The following is a 14816-nucleotide window of genomic DNA, read 5'->3' as shown; positions in this document are numbered from 1 at the left end:
TAGAAGGAGGAATGGGAAAGAAGGAAGGGGAACGAGGGAAAGTGGAAGGAAGGGAAGGAAGAAAGAATGTAATAGAAGGAAATGGAAGGGAAGAAAAGAGAAGGAAGGAAAGAATGGAATAAAGGAAGGAAGGAGGAAGGGAAGGATTGAATGAAGGAAGGGAGGGAGGAATGAAGGAAATGAAAAAAAGGAAGAAAAGAAGGAGGGAGGGAATGAGGGGAATAAGGAAAGAAGGAAGGAAGGAACTTTATAGGAAGTACTTTGAATGTTTCAAGAAAAAAATAAAAGTAAAGTAGTATTTCATTTACACAGAGTGTGGCGCCTTTTCTAGTGCCTTTCTGTAGAAGGAGCTACAATTTTGCAAACTGGGTTAAAAAAAAAAACATATTTTTTCTTATGAAATGTGAGTAGACTCTTCTTGAGAGAGCAAAGAGAGCATGGGATCATGGAGTGAAGCCCAATTTTCAGAGAGGGGGAGACACAGGACCCCGACAGAGTAGAGCAGAGGGCGAAACTGCGGTACAGAAGGGTAGGAGTTTTGGGCAAGACCCCCAGATATGAATCATAGATCCAATGTTGGTATTACAGTGCCAGCTGGTATCAGAGACTGACCGGCATGCTTTGTGTAAAAGCTGAGCATAATGGTGCCAACGAGACAGGATTTTATAATTTTTTAGGGTGTGGGTTAGAGCAGTTTTCAGCAACCACCCAAGACTGGGCCATGAAACACCTGGTTTTGGGCTGCGGTCAAGTTCTGTAAAAGCAAAAAAAAAACAATACTCACCTTCCCTGTTCCTCTGCAGCAGTCTTCTCTTCCTTTACTTCATTTCCATATTAATGCTCTATTGCCAATGCGCTTGATGATTTCATCACATCATGTCTCCTGACAATAGAGCCATGCACTAATGCAGAAGAGAAGTGAATGAAGAGAAGACTGCTGCAGGGGAACAAGGCAGGTGAGTATTTTTTTTAACAATGTTTGGCTGGGAAGGGGGACATTGGAAGGGGAGGGTGGTTGCAGCTAATGGAAAGGTGGGCATTCTGCAGGAAACGGGAAGATATAAGTGGGAGGGGGGCACTTCTTCAGGCAAAAAAAGTTTGGGACCACTGGGTTAGAGGACCCTTAAGTATGCAGCTAAACTACCTTAAAGGTGCACCATCTCATATTTCCCTTCAAGAACATGGTTAAAGGTAAATCTCCAATCAACTTTATAAGCTATCCTGACAAAATAGCCATTTTACAAGACCCGGCGGGGGATCCACAGGAGGCCACCGACTCAAAGGCACGTACGCATGTGGCAATTGCAACATATGCCAATACATGATATCACAAGATACCTTCAGGGACCCACAAAATGGTAAGGTTTACCAGCTTAAACACTACATTAACTGCAAGACCAGAGATGTGGTATATGCCATTGTTTGCTCTTGCCCCAAAATTTACGTAGGGCAAACATCACAAGAGCTTAAAAGAAGAATACAACAACACTTCTCGACCATCAACACAGCACGAAGAAATTTTCAAAATGACAAGAACTTGACAGCAGTGGCAAACCACTTCCTCCAACATCATCAAGGTAAGACCAAAGACATACAAATTGTGGGCCTAGACAAGATTTCTTCCAATATTAGAGGAGGCAGTGTCTCTTCTAAATTATTACAATGCGAATCCAGGTGGATCTACACTATGCAGTCTATGGCCCCTCGAGGATTGAATGAGGAATTACTATTCACAGGATTTTACAAGCAAAGGTAATGTACACATCTTATACACCATCACGGGGGATTATCATTTGGCTCTAGGGGCAGGGCACTCACTTGGTGGAGGTAAAAATAGGGGGGGGGGGGGTTGGGGTGGAGGGGGGCAACATGTGAGTGTGTGTGTGTGGGGGGGGGGGGTGACATGTCACTTGATGCATTTTTTGTTTTTAGGATAGAGGTAAGTATGGGTAAGTATTGGCACTATTTCACAGGGGCACGGTCTAGGAGTGTGGGGAGGAGGAAGGGGGTGTGGGGGGGGGATTTGACACTTCACGTGTGTTTTGCGTTTTTAGGATAAAGGTAAGTATAGGTAAGTATCTGCACTTTTTCACAGGGGCACACTTTACGGAAATACATCTCCCTTTTTTCTTTCTCTTTCTTCACACATGGCATACGCACATCACATAGCGAGCAGTCACTTTCACTCACTCCACTTTTGCCATTACCTATTTTTCAGCACACCAGCATCATATATCATGTGGCACATATGGCCACCCTACATCCACACTTTTCCCATACTATCACTTATCTGCACTTCATACTTCACTAGCAGTAACACTGACACATATCATTCACTATGTCACCTTAGTTATAGCACATTGGACATAGGACACAATTTCACCTGACACTGTCACTTCACAAACATTCACCATCATGGTGCACACCATGTTGACATATTAGTCAGGGTTAGCTTATTTATTATTTTTTTTTTCACTTCATCCCATTTACATCTGATACTGACGTATATCTTTGTATTTATATTTTTGTTATTATATCATCTCATTACAGACATTACCCGTGATGCTGAATCTCCACTTTAACTTTTCCTCCTTCTTTGGAATCCCCTGAAGGGCCCGGGAGAATTATGAAATCCAGAAATACTTACCCAAGAACTATGTCCATCATAATACATCTAATCGACCGGATCCAGAGACCAATACCGCAAGATTGCATCATTACCACACTGTCGCACTTACTTGGAGGCGTGGGCCGGCCCCCGTAAGGGGGTGGAACTTTGCGGGTGTGTGCTGGCTGGGCGTGGCCCGTGACGCGCGCGGTGTCCCCACATGGAGGTGGAGGAGTGGGGATGCCGTGCGCGCGCGTGGCGCGCGCGGCTGGCGCGCATGTGCACAGGCCCAGTCTCATAGCAGACCAGAAGTAACATCAGCCGCCGACAGCAAACCGGAAGTGACGTCAGCCGCCGACCGCAAACCGGAAGTGACGTCAGCCGCCAACCACAAACCGGAAGTGACGTCAGCCGCCAACCGCAAACCGGAAGTGACGTCAGCCGCCGACAGCAAACCGGAAGTGACGTCATCCGCCGAGATCACATGAATCATATATATAAGAAAGGATCATTTGGTATCCAGTTACCCCTGAGGAAGCCGCAGGAGCGCGGCGATACGCGTGGGGACGTTTTCTCCTCCTTACACACATGGACTTGGGTGATATTTATTTATAATATTCACATTTCCATTCAGCTAGTATGTTTATCTTCTATTGTTGTATTATTGACCTGTACTATCTGCACTTTGTCCATGTGTATGCCAGACATTTAGGCATTAGTGAGGAGGATTACTCTGTCTTATTTTTACAGAGATAGGATGGCACATTTTGGGAGTGCCTTTTAGGTGTTTTTAGAGTATACCAATAAATATTTCTATGTTTTATCTTTATTAGTGATTGGTTTTTGGTACATGACACTGACCTAGTAGTTTGTTCAGCATGTTGTGCAATTTCAGTGTTTCTTCCACTTATATTATATACTAGTGGAGAGGCTATCAGCTTTACACACTATCCTGACAAAATGTTTCTATTTCCTAACAATGTGCCATTTTTAAGAATATTCAGAGGCTGCAGTTGATGTTGACTTCACCCTGTGGGCCACACTGGATATATCAAGATGCTCGAGTCTCCTGATATATCCCGTGAGGTGGATACACAGTTCTATGCCATTTCTTGTACTTACTCCGCATCCCTGCACCACCCCTCTTAGGGCATGTTGCATAACAGTGGAAATAGTCGCAATTCCCAATTCTGTGCCAGGAATTGCCGCTGTGGGTGCCGCGATGGGTGCACGCTGTGCTCCTTCCTACGCCAACCTCTTTTTGGGCTGGTGGGAGGAGACCAGCGTGTACCCATCCGGGCCTTTCCAGCGACATGTCGTCGGTTGGTTCCGCTATATTGACGACGTGCTCGTCTTCTGGAGAAGTCACTTTCAGAGACCATCTAGAGCCCTTGGTCACGGACAGCGACTAGTGGGTTCGTATCCCTGTGGTGACTGTACTGTATGCCCCCTCATTTTGTGTGGAACGGAATTTGTGAACCCTGCAAACTCCAAAAAGATACGATTGCGATCCTATACAAATTGCCGATCCCGTAACATCAGCTACGGTCTACTGTGTCCATGTCCGAAGCTTTACGTGGGGCAAACTGGCCAAGAGTTGCGCAAAAGAATTCAAAAGCATGTTTCGACCATTAACAAGGCGGCACAAGATGCCTCGAATGGAAAACAGCTATCTACAGTGGCGAAACATTTCCTCCAAGCCCATAGGGGAAACCCAGTGGGCCTACGAGTCGTGGGTCTGGACAAGTTCCAACAAAATATACGAGGTGGGGATGTCACACCAGCACTCCTGCGTCTAGAGGCAAAATGGATTTTTGACCTTACCTCCCTGGCTCCGGATGGGCTAAATGAGGATATGCTTTTTTCCGGTTTTTATAAGAAATAAAAGAATTGAACGGAGCAATCCATAACCTTCCAATGAGGTATGTTTTATTTATATTTATTTTTACTCATATTTATTTTTATTCACGTTTTCTCAGTTTTTCTTTCCTTGCATCACTTTTCACCATCGGTCAATCTTTGCCCTTTTTGACCCCTACTTGGTTTGGCACTATTTGCACACTCTCTGCACATGCACCCACTACCTGACACCGTTTTGGTACACGCACCCATTCCAAATATAACTGCACATCCCTCTATCACATCTGCCACTGGGGGGCACCCCCTTTTCACCTAATTGGCCCCATCACTCCCTATTCCCCACTTCTCCTCACGCCACTCTTCACACCCCCCCTCTTTCTCTCTTCCCCTCCTTTTCCCCTTCCCCTCCCCCTCCTCCATACTTGCCCACTTCCTCCCCCTCCTTCCCTCTCCCCCTCTCCCTCCCCTCCTCCTCTATAATTTAATTTAATTTTTTATTTCAAGTACTCCAACTATTCCACTTCACCCCCACCACTCATCACTTGTCACTTATTGGTTACCTCTATCACATGTCACAGGGCTCCTTCCCTTTTACATAGCTCACTTGGTCCGTCCATATTCCTTTAACAACCATCCACCAAGCATTTTAAGCATATACTTATTCTCATCCGTAATTGCTTTTCATCCCCAGGCTACTGCCATGGCATTCTCCACTCTTTAATGTCATCCACCTACTAACAATATGGTCTTCTGCCTCTCAACCTACTCTCCTCATCCGCCTTGGCGCACACGGCATTAAGAAGCAAGAATTATATTCTTTTACCAAATTACCAAAAGGATTGGGTGTCTGTTTATATTAAATACATTATGCGCTGTTTGGAGTGTGTGTGGTATGGTTGTGCATGGGCCCATGCGTGTGAGTGTCGGGTATGAATGGACATGTTGGCTTTCACTAATAATTTATTTATTAATTATTTAACTATTTATTCATTTATCTATGTAATGTACCCGTGTCCGGTTCCAATTTATGCTATCTCTATGCTGGTATAAACTCATTTAATTAATATAATATTTACTTCCCTTTGGGTACCCGGTCCGATACACATTTAGAGAATACTATATATTATTATTATTATATATTATCATTATCTTTTTTATATATTTTTTATATATATTTTTTACTTTTCTCATGCACTCACAGAACACTACATAATTTTTTTCTTACTAATTTTTTGCTGGGCTTCTTTCCAGCTGTACCACTGCACTGGCACTTTAGTTGCATATCTTCATATGCTAAACTTACCAGGCTTTAAGCCCTGTTCTTATTGGCACTTATTCTATATCGGGCCCGGCCACTTCACGCATGTGCGCATGCGCAAGCACACACGTCACCGGAAGTGACATCATTAGATCATGTGACCCGCCCCTGGCGTGTTCCGTCATGGGCGCCGCCATTATACCAGGGCCACACACCGGCAGCGCTACACGGCTCATCACCTACAGGTATTTAAACTTAGACACCACGTCATTTGGGCACCCCTGAGGAAGCCGCGTTCTGCGGCGATACGCGTGGGGCTTTGTTTGGACTCTCCTTGGACCTCCTTCATTTGGGTAATTTTATACCTTCCAGCATAGCCTTCAGCAGCTTGTACCCTGTTATCCTTCTTACTTTGGGATCTTTTTTGCTCATTTCATTTAGTGTATTGTGCTGTTTGGTTATACTGGAGTACTTCAGTGACTCATTTATTTTCTTTACAAGTGTTGGTCCAAGGGGGTCCTTTTGCAGGGTGTCAGTCACTATTGCATGACTGCACCTGCTACGTTCTCATCACGGAAGCAGTTGATCTGCTTCTTTTGTGTTTTAATTGTTTTTATACTGTTTGTCCATTTGATTTTCCTAAATGTATATTTGAAATAAAGGATTCAATTTTTTCAGCTACTTGACACATGCGTTCTCTCTAAATTTCTATAAGGAATTGCCGCTGTGTCACATCTTGTATGGCAGTATTCTGGTGTACAAGCCATGAAAATGTGCACCAGAAGATTCCTTTTAAGCTGTAGCCACAATATTCACTCACACTGAAATAGGCATCACCTAGAACCACAATAATCTCACATTGATTAACTATTTAGGATATAAATCTAACCCCCTGGGATTCCCCTCCAGACATTCAATATGATAAATAGCAAAAAAAAAAACAGTTAAATTATGGAACAAAAAGTTAAAATGCTCTCCAAAGTGCACTCCAAATGCAGTCAGATGCACTCCAAAAATGTTTCATGATATAATGATGGTTTATCCCACATACAATCGACAGTCACACGTCTCTAAGAATATTTAAAAGAAAAATCAAAAATAAAAGATAAAGACAACAACAAAAGTCCAATATCACCACAATCATAGTGACCTGCGCAGTTAAATTATTAATACAAAATCCAAGAAAATCATTGCAAAATTGTTCTATTAAAAAACATCCTTTCTCAAAATAAAAATGTTTTTATATCTACTTTAAACAACCCCTTACACTTCTATATTGCTGTAAAAAAAACAAACAATAAAAATCATATTTTTCTGAAGCAAAGTGATACCAGAGGAAAACAAAATGAAAAAAAAAAATCTGTGTTGTCAAGGCCATTGATTGTGTTTTATGTCAACCTTGCAGAAAGAATCTACTGACAAAACACATTTTTTTACCCAATAAGAATTTACACTGGATTAATTATAGTTTGCATTTCTGAAATGTTCTGTTTACCTATGAATTATACTCATTTCGCATGCACATAGACATAGGTTTTCCACCAGACACCCCCACTGCTCTACTAATTAATGTATCGACTAATACATCCGTAGCATAAACATTACTATCAGCTTTACATATCTTTATGTGCACTGAATGTAATCCATCATCTCCCATCAGGAATAATTTCCGGAGTTAATGAAGGGTTAATTTAGAAAGCAGCGTAAAGGCCATTCATGTCGGAATATTGAAATCACTGAACAGTATACAGAACAATGAGCACGGAGAATGCACTTACAATTCTGTGCATACCAGATTGTCTAGTTCAGTGGAAAAATGTTTAATATGCATAGGACACAGACAATACATACATCAACTGATGCACAAAATCTTGAACTCAGCATGGGTGCAAAGAGAAGTCCAGCACATTGTGTGCAGTCAGTGACTAAGTCATTAATAAGATATTGGGGCACATTTACTAAGAACAGTGCAGTCTGTACTATGTGCAGTTTGCCTGTGTAGTGTGCAGGGGGTGCCAGATTCAGGAATTCTGGCTCCATTCTTCACGAATCAAGTGCCCCCCTGCACTGCTCCGACAGAGTGCACCACTTTTTTGGGGGGCATGGGGCATGCAACGCATTTCTTTCTGACTTGCATTTCAAATCTGGTGCAGGGTCCAACTTTCAGTGCAGAAATTTGCATCGCATGAAGAATAGTGCAGCCGCGACACCGCCGTGTGCACTTCTTAAATACCTTCTTAAAGGTTAACACCCATGATTGGTGCCAGCACCCATTGTGGGTATTACCGGTGGGTATTCACATTTGGGTTCGGGAAATTTTCCAATGGAAATTTTGTTCAAAGTTTTGCTGACCTCGGCAAATCGGAGCCTGAATAGGTTTGCTCATTAATTAAAATTTTAATTAAAATAAAAATGGACCAGTAACAAAATAAAATTATAATTCCTGTTCTCTACTTTCCCGTTGGATCATTGTGGTCCCTGGTTGGTTGTGCACACTCTAGTCTTTGAGAAACACACAGGAAGGGGAGTATGATGGGGCTACCAAAGCGGTTGTGTAAGAGGAACATCATAATGATTTAGTATGTCACCAATTACAGCAGACCTTCTTATACTAAGTATTCTTTTACTTCACTACAAACCCTTGTTGAGTTCCTCTATAATTTCAGGTTAATGGAGCACTGGTTCAGAGGCATCTGTCTTGCCCTGGTACTCAAGGAATTAGTATGCTGTGTTATCCATGTCCATATGGAAGGGATCCAATCTGTGTATCTTCTGTTAGTTAATTCAGTGAGTTGGCCAAAGTTTTAGGAAGATTTTGGTTTTTTTTGAGGTTACATGTTACATACTTACAGCAAATACTTTGTCCCAGAGTACACTTCAAATACAGTACCCGGTCCACACAGCAAAGATCCTGTACAAGTCCTTAAAACAAAGACTCTTTCCCAGTCCAAAAAGCAAAGAACCTTTCCCTGTCTTAACTGTGAAAACTTATCCCAGACTATACTACCCAAACCCTATCACAGTCTACAATGCAAAGACCCTTTCCCGAGCTAAATACAGGCAGTCCCTGGGTTATGTACAAGATAGGGTCTGGAGGTTTGCTCTTAAGTTGAATTTGTATGTAAGTCGAAACTGTATATTTTATAATTGTAGACACAGACAAAAAAAAAATTGGCCCCAGTGACATTTGGAGTTTAAACATTTTCTGCTGTAATGGGACCAAGGATTATCAATAAAGCTTCATTACCGACACCTTACAGCTGATTATTGCAATATAGGACTATAGTAAAGCATCCAGAAAGCTTCACCAAAGGTCAGAGGGGTCTGTCTGTAACTATTGGTTGTCTGTAAGTCGAGTGTCCTTAAGTAGGGGACAGCCTGTACTCTTCCCCAGTTCTAACCTCACATATCCTGTTCCGGTTTAGGCTTCCAAAATATCACTCTACACTGAAAAACTGCATCACAGTCTACATTGTGAAGACTTAACACTTGTCTACCCCTGTCTAAATAGCAAACGCCCTGCTCTAGTCTATATAGCAACAAATATATATCACTTTATACAGGAAAATCCCTTTCCAAGTCTGCACTATAAAGACCATATCCAGCAAAGGCCCTGTCCCAGTCTACACAGCAAAGACCCTGTCCCGATCTATACAGGAACAGGATGTTCCAATCATTACTCTGCCCTAGTCTGAACATCCCAGGCTACACAGCAGTCTACACAGTCTACAAAGTCTACCCTGCCCCAGTCTACACCGCAAAGACCCTGTCCAGGTCCACACAGCAAAGACTCTGTCCAGGTCCACACAGCAGAGACTATGTCCAGGTCCACACAGCAAAGACCCTGTCCAGGTCCACACAGCAGAGACTCTGTCCAGGTCCACACAGAAAAGAACCTGTCCCAGTCTACACAGCAAATTACCTGTTCCATTACATATGCAGCAAAGATTCTGTTCCAGTCTACACAGCACATAACCTGTTCTAATATACGCAGCAAAGATTCTGTTCCAATCTACACAGCAAAGATTCTATTCCAGTCTACACAAAAAAGTTTACAAGTGAACTGTGTGTAACCCAGCGACCAATACATAAACTAGAATATTTTGTCAGAGCAACTAGTAAACAAAGTATGTCCCGAAATGAACAATATACAGTATAATTACATTTGGTATGAATGATATGTCATTTTCTTATAATCAATTTCCTGCACAAAAGGTGTGTGATATGTTATTATGCTATACCACAAGACACAAATAATCGCTTAGATGTTGCTTTTTATTCATTACTGAATACATAAGTAATGCCAATAAAACAAAGCAGATTGTAGAGAGATGCAGAATAACAAGCACAATAAATGAGCAGCATATTTTGTTGTCTATCTGCACAGTTGTACAGTTCACAAAATATTATTGGATTTTCATAAATACGGTAATTTAAAAAAAATATTTTTGTAAAAAAAAAAAAAAGCTGCAGCGCTTAGAAATGAAAGCCCGCTTTTTTTTTTGATAGTGTAAATATTTGCTTTGGAAACGTTTGGATGAAGGATTAGTTATTTTAAACTACAAAAGCGAAATTACTAATAATGATTGGTTTCAAGTAATTAAATGCTTTTATGCAAATTCGTGAACCGTAAATATGACCTGGGAACAAAAGACTGCTTAACAGTTAGTATTAAGCAATACATTAGTGTATCAATTAAACACAACTCGGTTTGGATGAAAAGGATGTAGATGTGTTACCATGGAAACCTGAATGGTATAAGGCGGAACACCCAAATTGAAATGGAGATACGCTGCAAAATGTTTGCAAATATGTCTCTAAACTTATGTTCATTTACGAATTACTAATTGAATGTGATTTTCCCGGCAGGAATCGCAAACATTTCTCGCTTCCTTCTGTTTATTGGTTTAGTAACAGGAAAAAAATAAAGTGACAGCAATTTTTAAGAACAAATTAGCTTTTTTTTTTTTTTCAAAAAGTTTTCACCTTTTTTTTACCCCCCAAATTTTAACATATAATAGAGAAAGAACATAGCTGAAGAGAACTGGAGTAGAAGGGTACAGGATTTAAATTTTTTTGATCACTGGTCCATTTTGATAGGTTATCAATAATAGATCAGCGGGATCTGACACCAACATCATGGGTGTAAATGAACTAAGGGTTCGCGGACAGCACAAATGTTGGATATTCCGACGTTTTCCAATTTGCGCCACATTTAAAAGGGGATTGTGTTGCACGCAATCGGAATTTGGCACAATCGCACCGGCTTTCATGCAACAGAAATCGGGAGGCGGGCCGTCAGACAATCTGATTGATTCGGACTGTGCGTGGGATTTAACTTTAAAATTGTGTCGCAAGACAATGCACTTACATACACCGGGAAGAAGATGGTGAATTTCGGTCGACCCGAGCCGAGAGCGACACATGCAGGATATTGGGTGCACGATTTACATGAATCGCAGCACAATGCATAATCTTCGGACATTCCGGATCGGGGATCGTGACATGGACGGGTAAGTAAATTTGACCTCATGTGTTTTTTTTTTGGTTGGTATTCTAGTGAGCACCATTTGAACTTGAACTATGACGTCACAGATATTTGTCACATGGCCTTTGCAAAGCTCTGTTGGGTTTAAGAAAATGGTGCTGAGCTGCAATACAAAGCACAGCCACTATACAATTAATAGCACTATGGTTGGAAGACTGAAGAGATTTCAGTGATCATCTGAGTTCTGTGGTCTCTATAGGTAAATTATTAGGAGAAGTGTTCAGTTTGGATCCCAACTAATCTGCCATTAAAGACTTATCTTAGGGGTGGGTTTACACTGGTGTGTGTTGTGTTGTGTGTCCTTTGCACGTCCATTACATGTTGTCTCTGTCTTGTCTCAGTTTTGCTTGCGTTTTTGGTCTGCATTTGCAATAAAAAACTAAAGGTTTAACAGTGAATAGAAAACCTAGTTATTCAGTGTCAGACTCCAGGGGTAGTGGACCCACTGTACCACTGTGGACGATGACGTAAGTCGACATCTGGGACTGTAGTCTAAGTGGCCCCCGGTTTTCACCAGAGCCCGCTGCAAAGCTGGTTGGACTTGCTGCGGCGTGGTACCACCAGGTTGTTCCATAGGTGCGAGGTAAAGAAACGGAAGGCAGGTTTGTGCCCGGGGACAGGCAGGAGGAGGTCAAGACAGGCGGCAAAGGGCAGCGAAGGAGCATAAACGGGAACAGGTCCGGGGTCACAACGGGAAATCACACTAATTGCAACGGTCATAGGAAACAAGGTTTTAGGCTGTGAGGCACAAAGCTTTGGCGAGGTGTGCAGGAAGGGACTGGTATGTAAAGGATTCTGGGTAAGGACAGCGGCAATAAGGGGAGTGCTGGCCCTTTAAATTTTCTAAGGAGACAGGGACACGCGCGTACAGCCACCGGACCTGAAACAGGAGCAAGGATAGGTGAATCAGAAGTGTGGGGCGCAGGGACACATGGAGGAGCACGGCTGAGCCAGCGACCCGAAACATGGGTCACGGGGGTACCAGTGACATTCAGTCTGTCTGAATTTAATTAAATTTCATGAAAAAAAGCCTCATCGGTAAAAAAAAACGGACCAGTCATCTTTTTTTTTTGTATGTGTTTCAAAATTTTTGAAACAAGAAAAAACAAACATTGAAAAATGTCACAAAAAAACACAAAATACTCTTTTAGTTTGTCAATTCTCTTTCCTGGTCAGCATTTAATGCACATCAATAGAACTTATTCAGTATAATACTTAGTCATAGCTAAAGGTAATGATTAAGGCTTCATGCACACAATCGTAAATATGAGTTAGCCGTACAAACCCAGGAATAACTCATGGCACAATGACTTCTATTGTGCACGGTCACAGTGTTTCACCGCACCATGAACATGCTGAGCCGCTATGCTGCAAATTATGGAGCCGGTCCTACTCATGCCTGGATTTGTTTAGTTGCTGGACATTTTCAATGGGCATTGGCAGGCGAGTGCTGCTCATCCGCCATTGTCCTACAGGCCTCCAGCAAGGTTACATTGCAATTGAAATTACATGAATCCATTGTAAATAATAAAAAGTAACAAGTAAGTTTCCTAAAGGGGTTTGCCCATGATAGAAAGTTTACAAATTTTAATAATTTCTAATGTTTACACAATAAAGATTTTTTTATTCCCCTTTTTATTCATGTTTTTGCTCCTATCACTTAGTGATGGTCAGTGTAAGATACCAGAGTGTGGGCGGGGACTTTCTAAGCAGACACTTCATAATACCTCTGTGCTATGGGATTCTGTGTGCTGACAATGTGCTTATATTATCAGGGTACAGGTTTATCTACACTTTCTTTAGCTTTTGAACATGCTACTAGAATCTGACACATAGAAAAAGAGAGATGAGACAGGATCAGAGATGAGATCAATGAGATCCATGAGATGGATATTAAACACAATGACACTCAGCTCTGCTAACTCACCTACAACACACAGAGAGTCAGCTACGCTATATGCCTCCCCCCTGAATAAAGAAATGTTCTAGTCTGTAGCTTGTAGAGTTGCTTGCTGGCAGGCAGTGCCTGTGTCTAAGCTGGTCTTGTAATGCAGGGGGAGGGACAGGAGGCAGAGAGCACTGCAGTGTGCAGACAAGAGAAGCTATTCATGAGAAGCACCCAACCCAACCGAGTCAGAACATTTACGGTCATATCCAGGAACAACCAAAATAGTAAACACCAGCGCTGACACAGATTGGAAATATTTCTGTTAAATGTTGTATTTTTGTTAAAAAGAGTGAATTAGTAAATGTGTTATTTTGTTATCCTGAGTATATTTAAGAATCTTGTGGAAATATTTGTGGGGGTATATTTAAGTAAGTTAAAAAAAGGAAAAAATTAAATTAGTAGGTACTTACATAAGCATTATAGAAAGTCACAAATAACACAATCATAACACTATCATTTTATGACAATGAAAAACCCAACCCACTTTTGGTCCGCGTTTGAAAAAAAAAAAATTAATGTTTAACATCGGTTAGAAGACCTAACACCTGGTTTCCCTGGTAAGCTCTATAAATCAGATTTTTGGATTTCTGTAGCATTTATGTTAATTGTTTTTTGTATATGAAATATTTCAATACAAAAAAGGCCAAAAACAACTATTTCCTTTGGTTATTCAATCTGTCTGCATTTAATTAAAATTCTTGAAAAAAAGCTTCTAAACTATATAGATCTGGGCTCTATTGACTCTTTTGGGACCTGTGGGATGGCTTAATAGACGGCATGTCTTGAAAATCCTATGCAGTTTAGAGAAAATAAAGGAAACTTGTCAGACCCTAACATGCTGATCATGAGGAAACTCAAGGATCACACCCCAGTGATCGAACCTTTGTATTTAGTTACAAATTCTATAGGAAACTCCAGAAAAACAGTTATCGTAGAATCTGTGGGGTCAATCTACTGGAGTCTTCTGCGACTACGGAAATGAGAACCGGATGCCAACTGTATAATACAATCAGCACCCAACAGAAGCAACACAGCGATAATGGTCAGCTCTCAAGAATTTTATAGGAATCAGAAAATTTATACTTTAGGTTTTGTTTTTTATTTTATTCAAATTTTTCGCATTGGATCAGCGGTGTGGAAACAGGAACTCCCCAGGTTACGTACAAGATGTGTTCTCTAGGTTTGTTCTTAAGTTGAATTTGTATGTAAGTTGGCAATGTATAATTTATAATTGTAACCACAGCCCATATTTTTTGGTACCTGTGACAATTGGATTTTAAAAATGTTGGGTTGTCATAAGAACCAGGATTAACAATAAAGCTTAATTGCAGACACCTGCATGATCATTGTAGCTTAGGGCTAAAGTACCAACATTCAGAGGTCCCTTTGTAACATGGGGTCGTCTGTAAGTTGGGTGTTCAACTCAGGGACCGCCTATATGAAAAAGGATTTGATTTTTGAACTGGACCCAAAAAAGAGAATAAGATAAATTTGACACAATCAGCAGTTTCATGATAAATTATATAAAATAATTATTTATTATCCTATATTAATAAAAATCAAAAATTTTAATTGTTCAAAGACACATTGCTAT

This window comes from Engystomops pustulosus, chromosome 1, assembly GCF_040894005.1.
Source record: "Engystomops pustulosus chromosome 1, aEngPut4.maternal, whole genome shotgun sequence".
NCBI classification, from domain to species: Eukaryota; Metazoa; Chordata; class Amphibia; order Anura; family Leptodactylidae; genus Engystomops; species Engystomops pustulosus.
The sequence above is the reverse complement of the archived record's forward strand: the minus strand, read 5'-3'. Positions refer to the sequence as shown.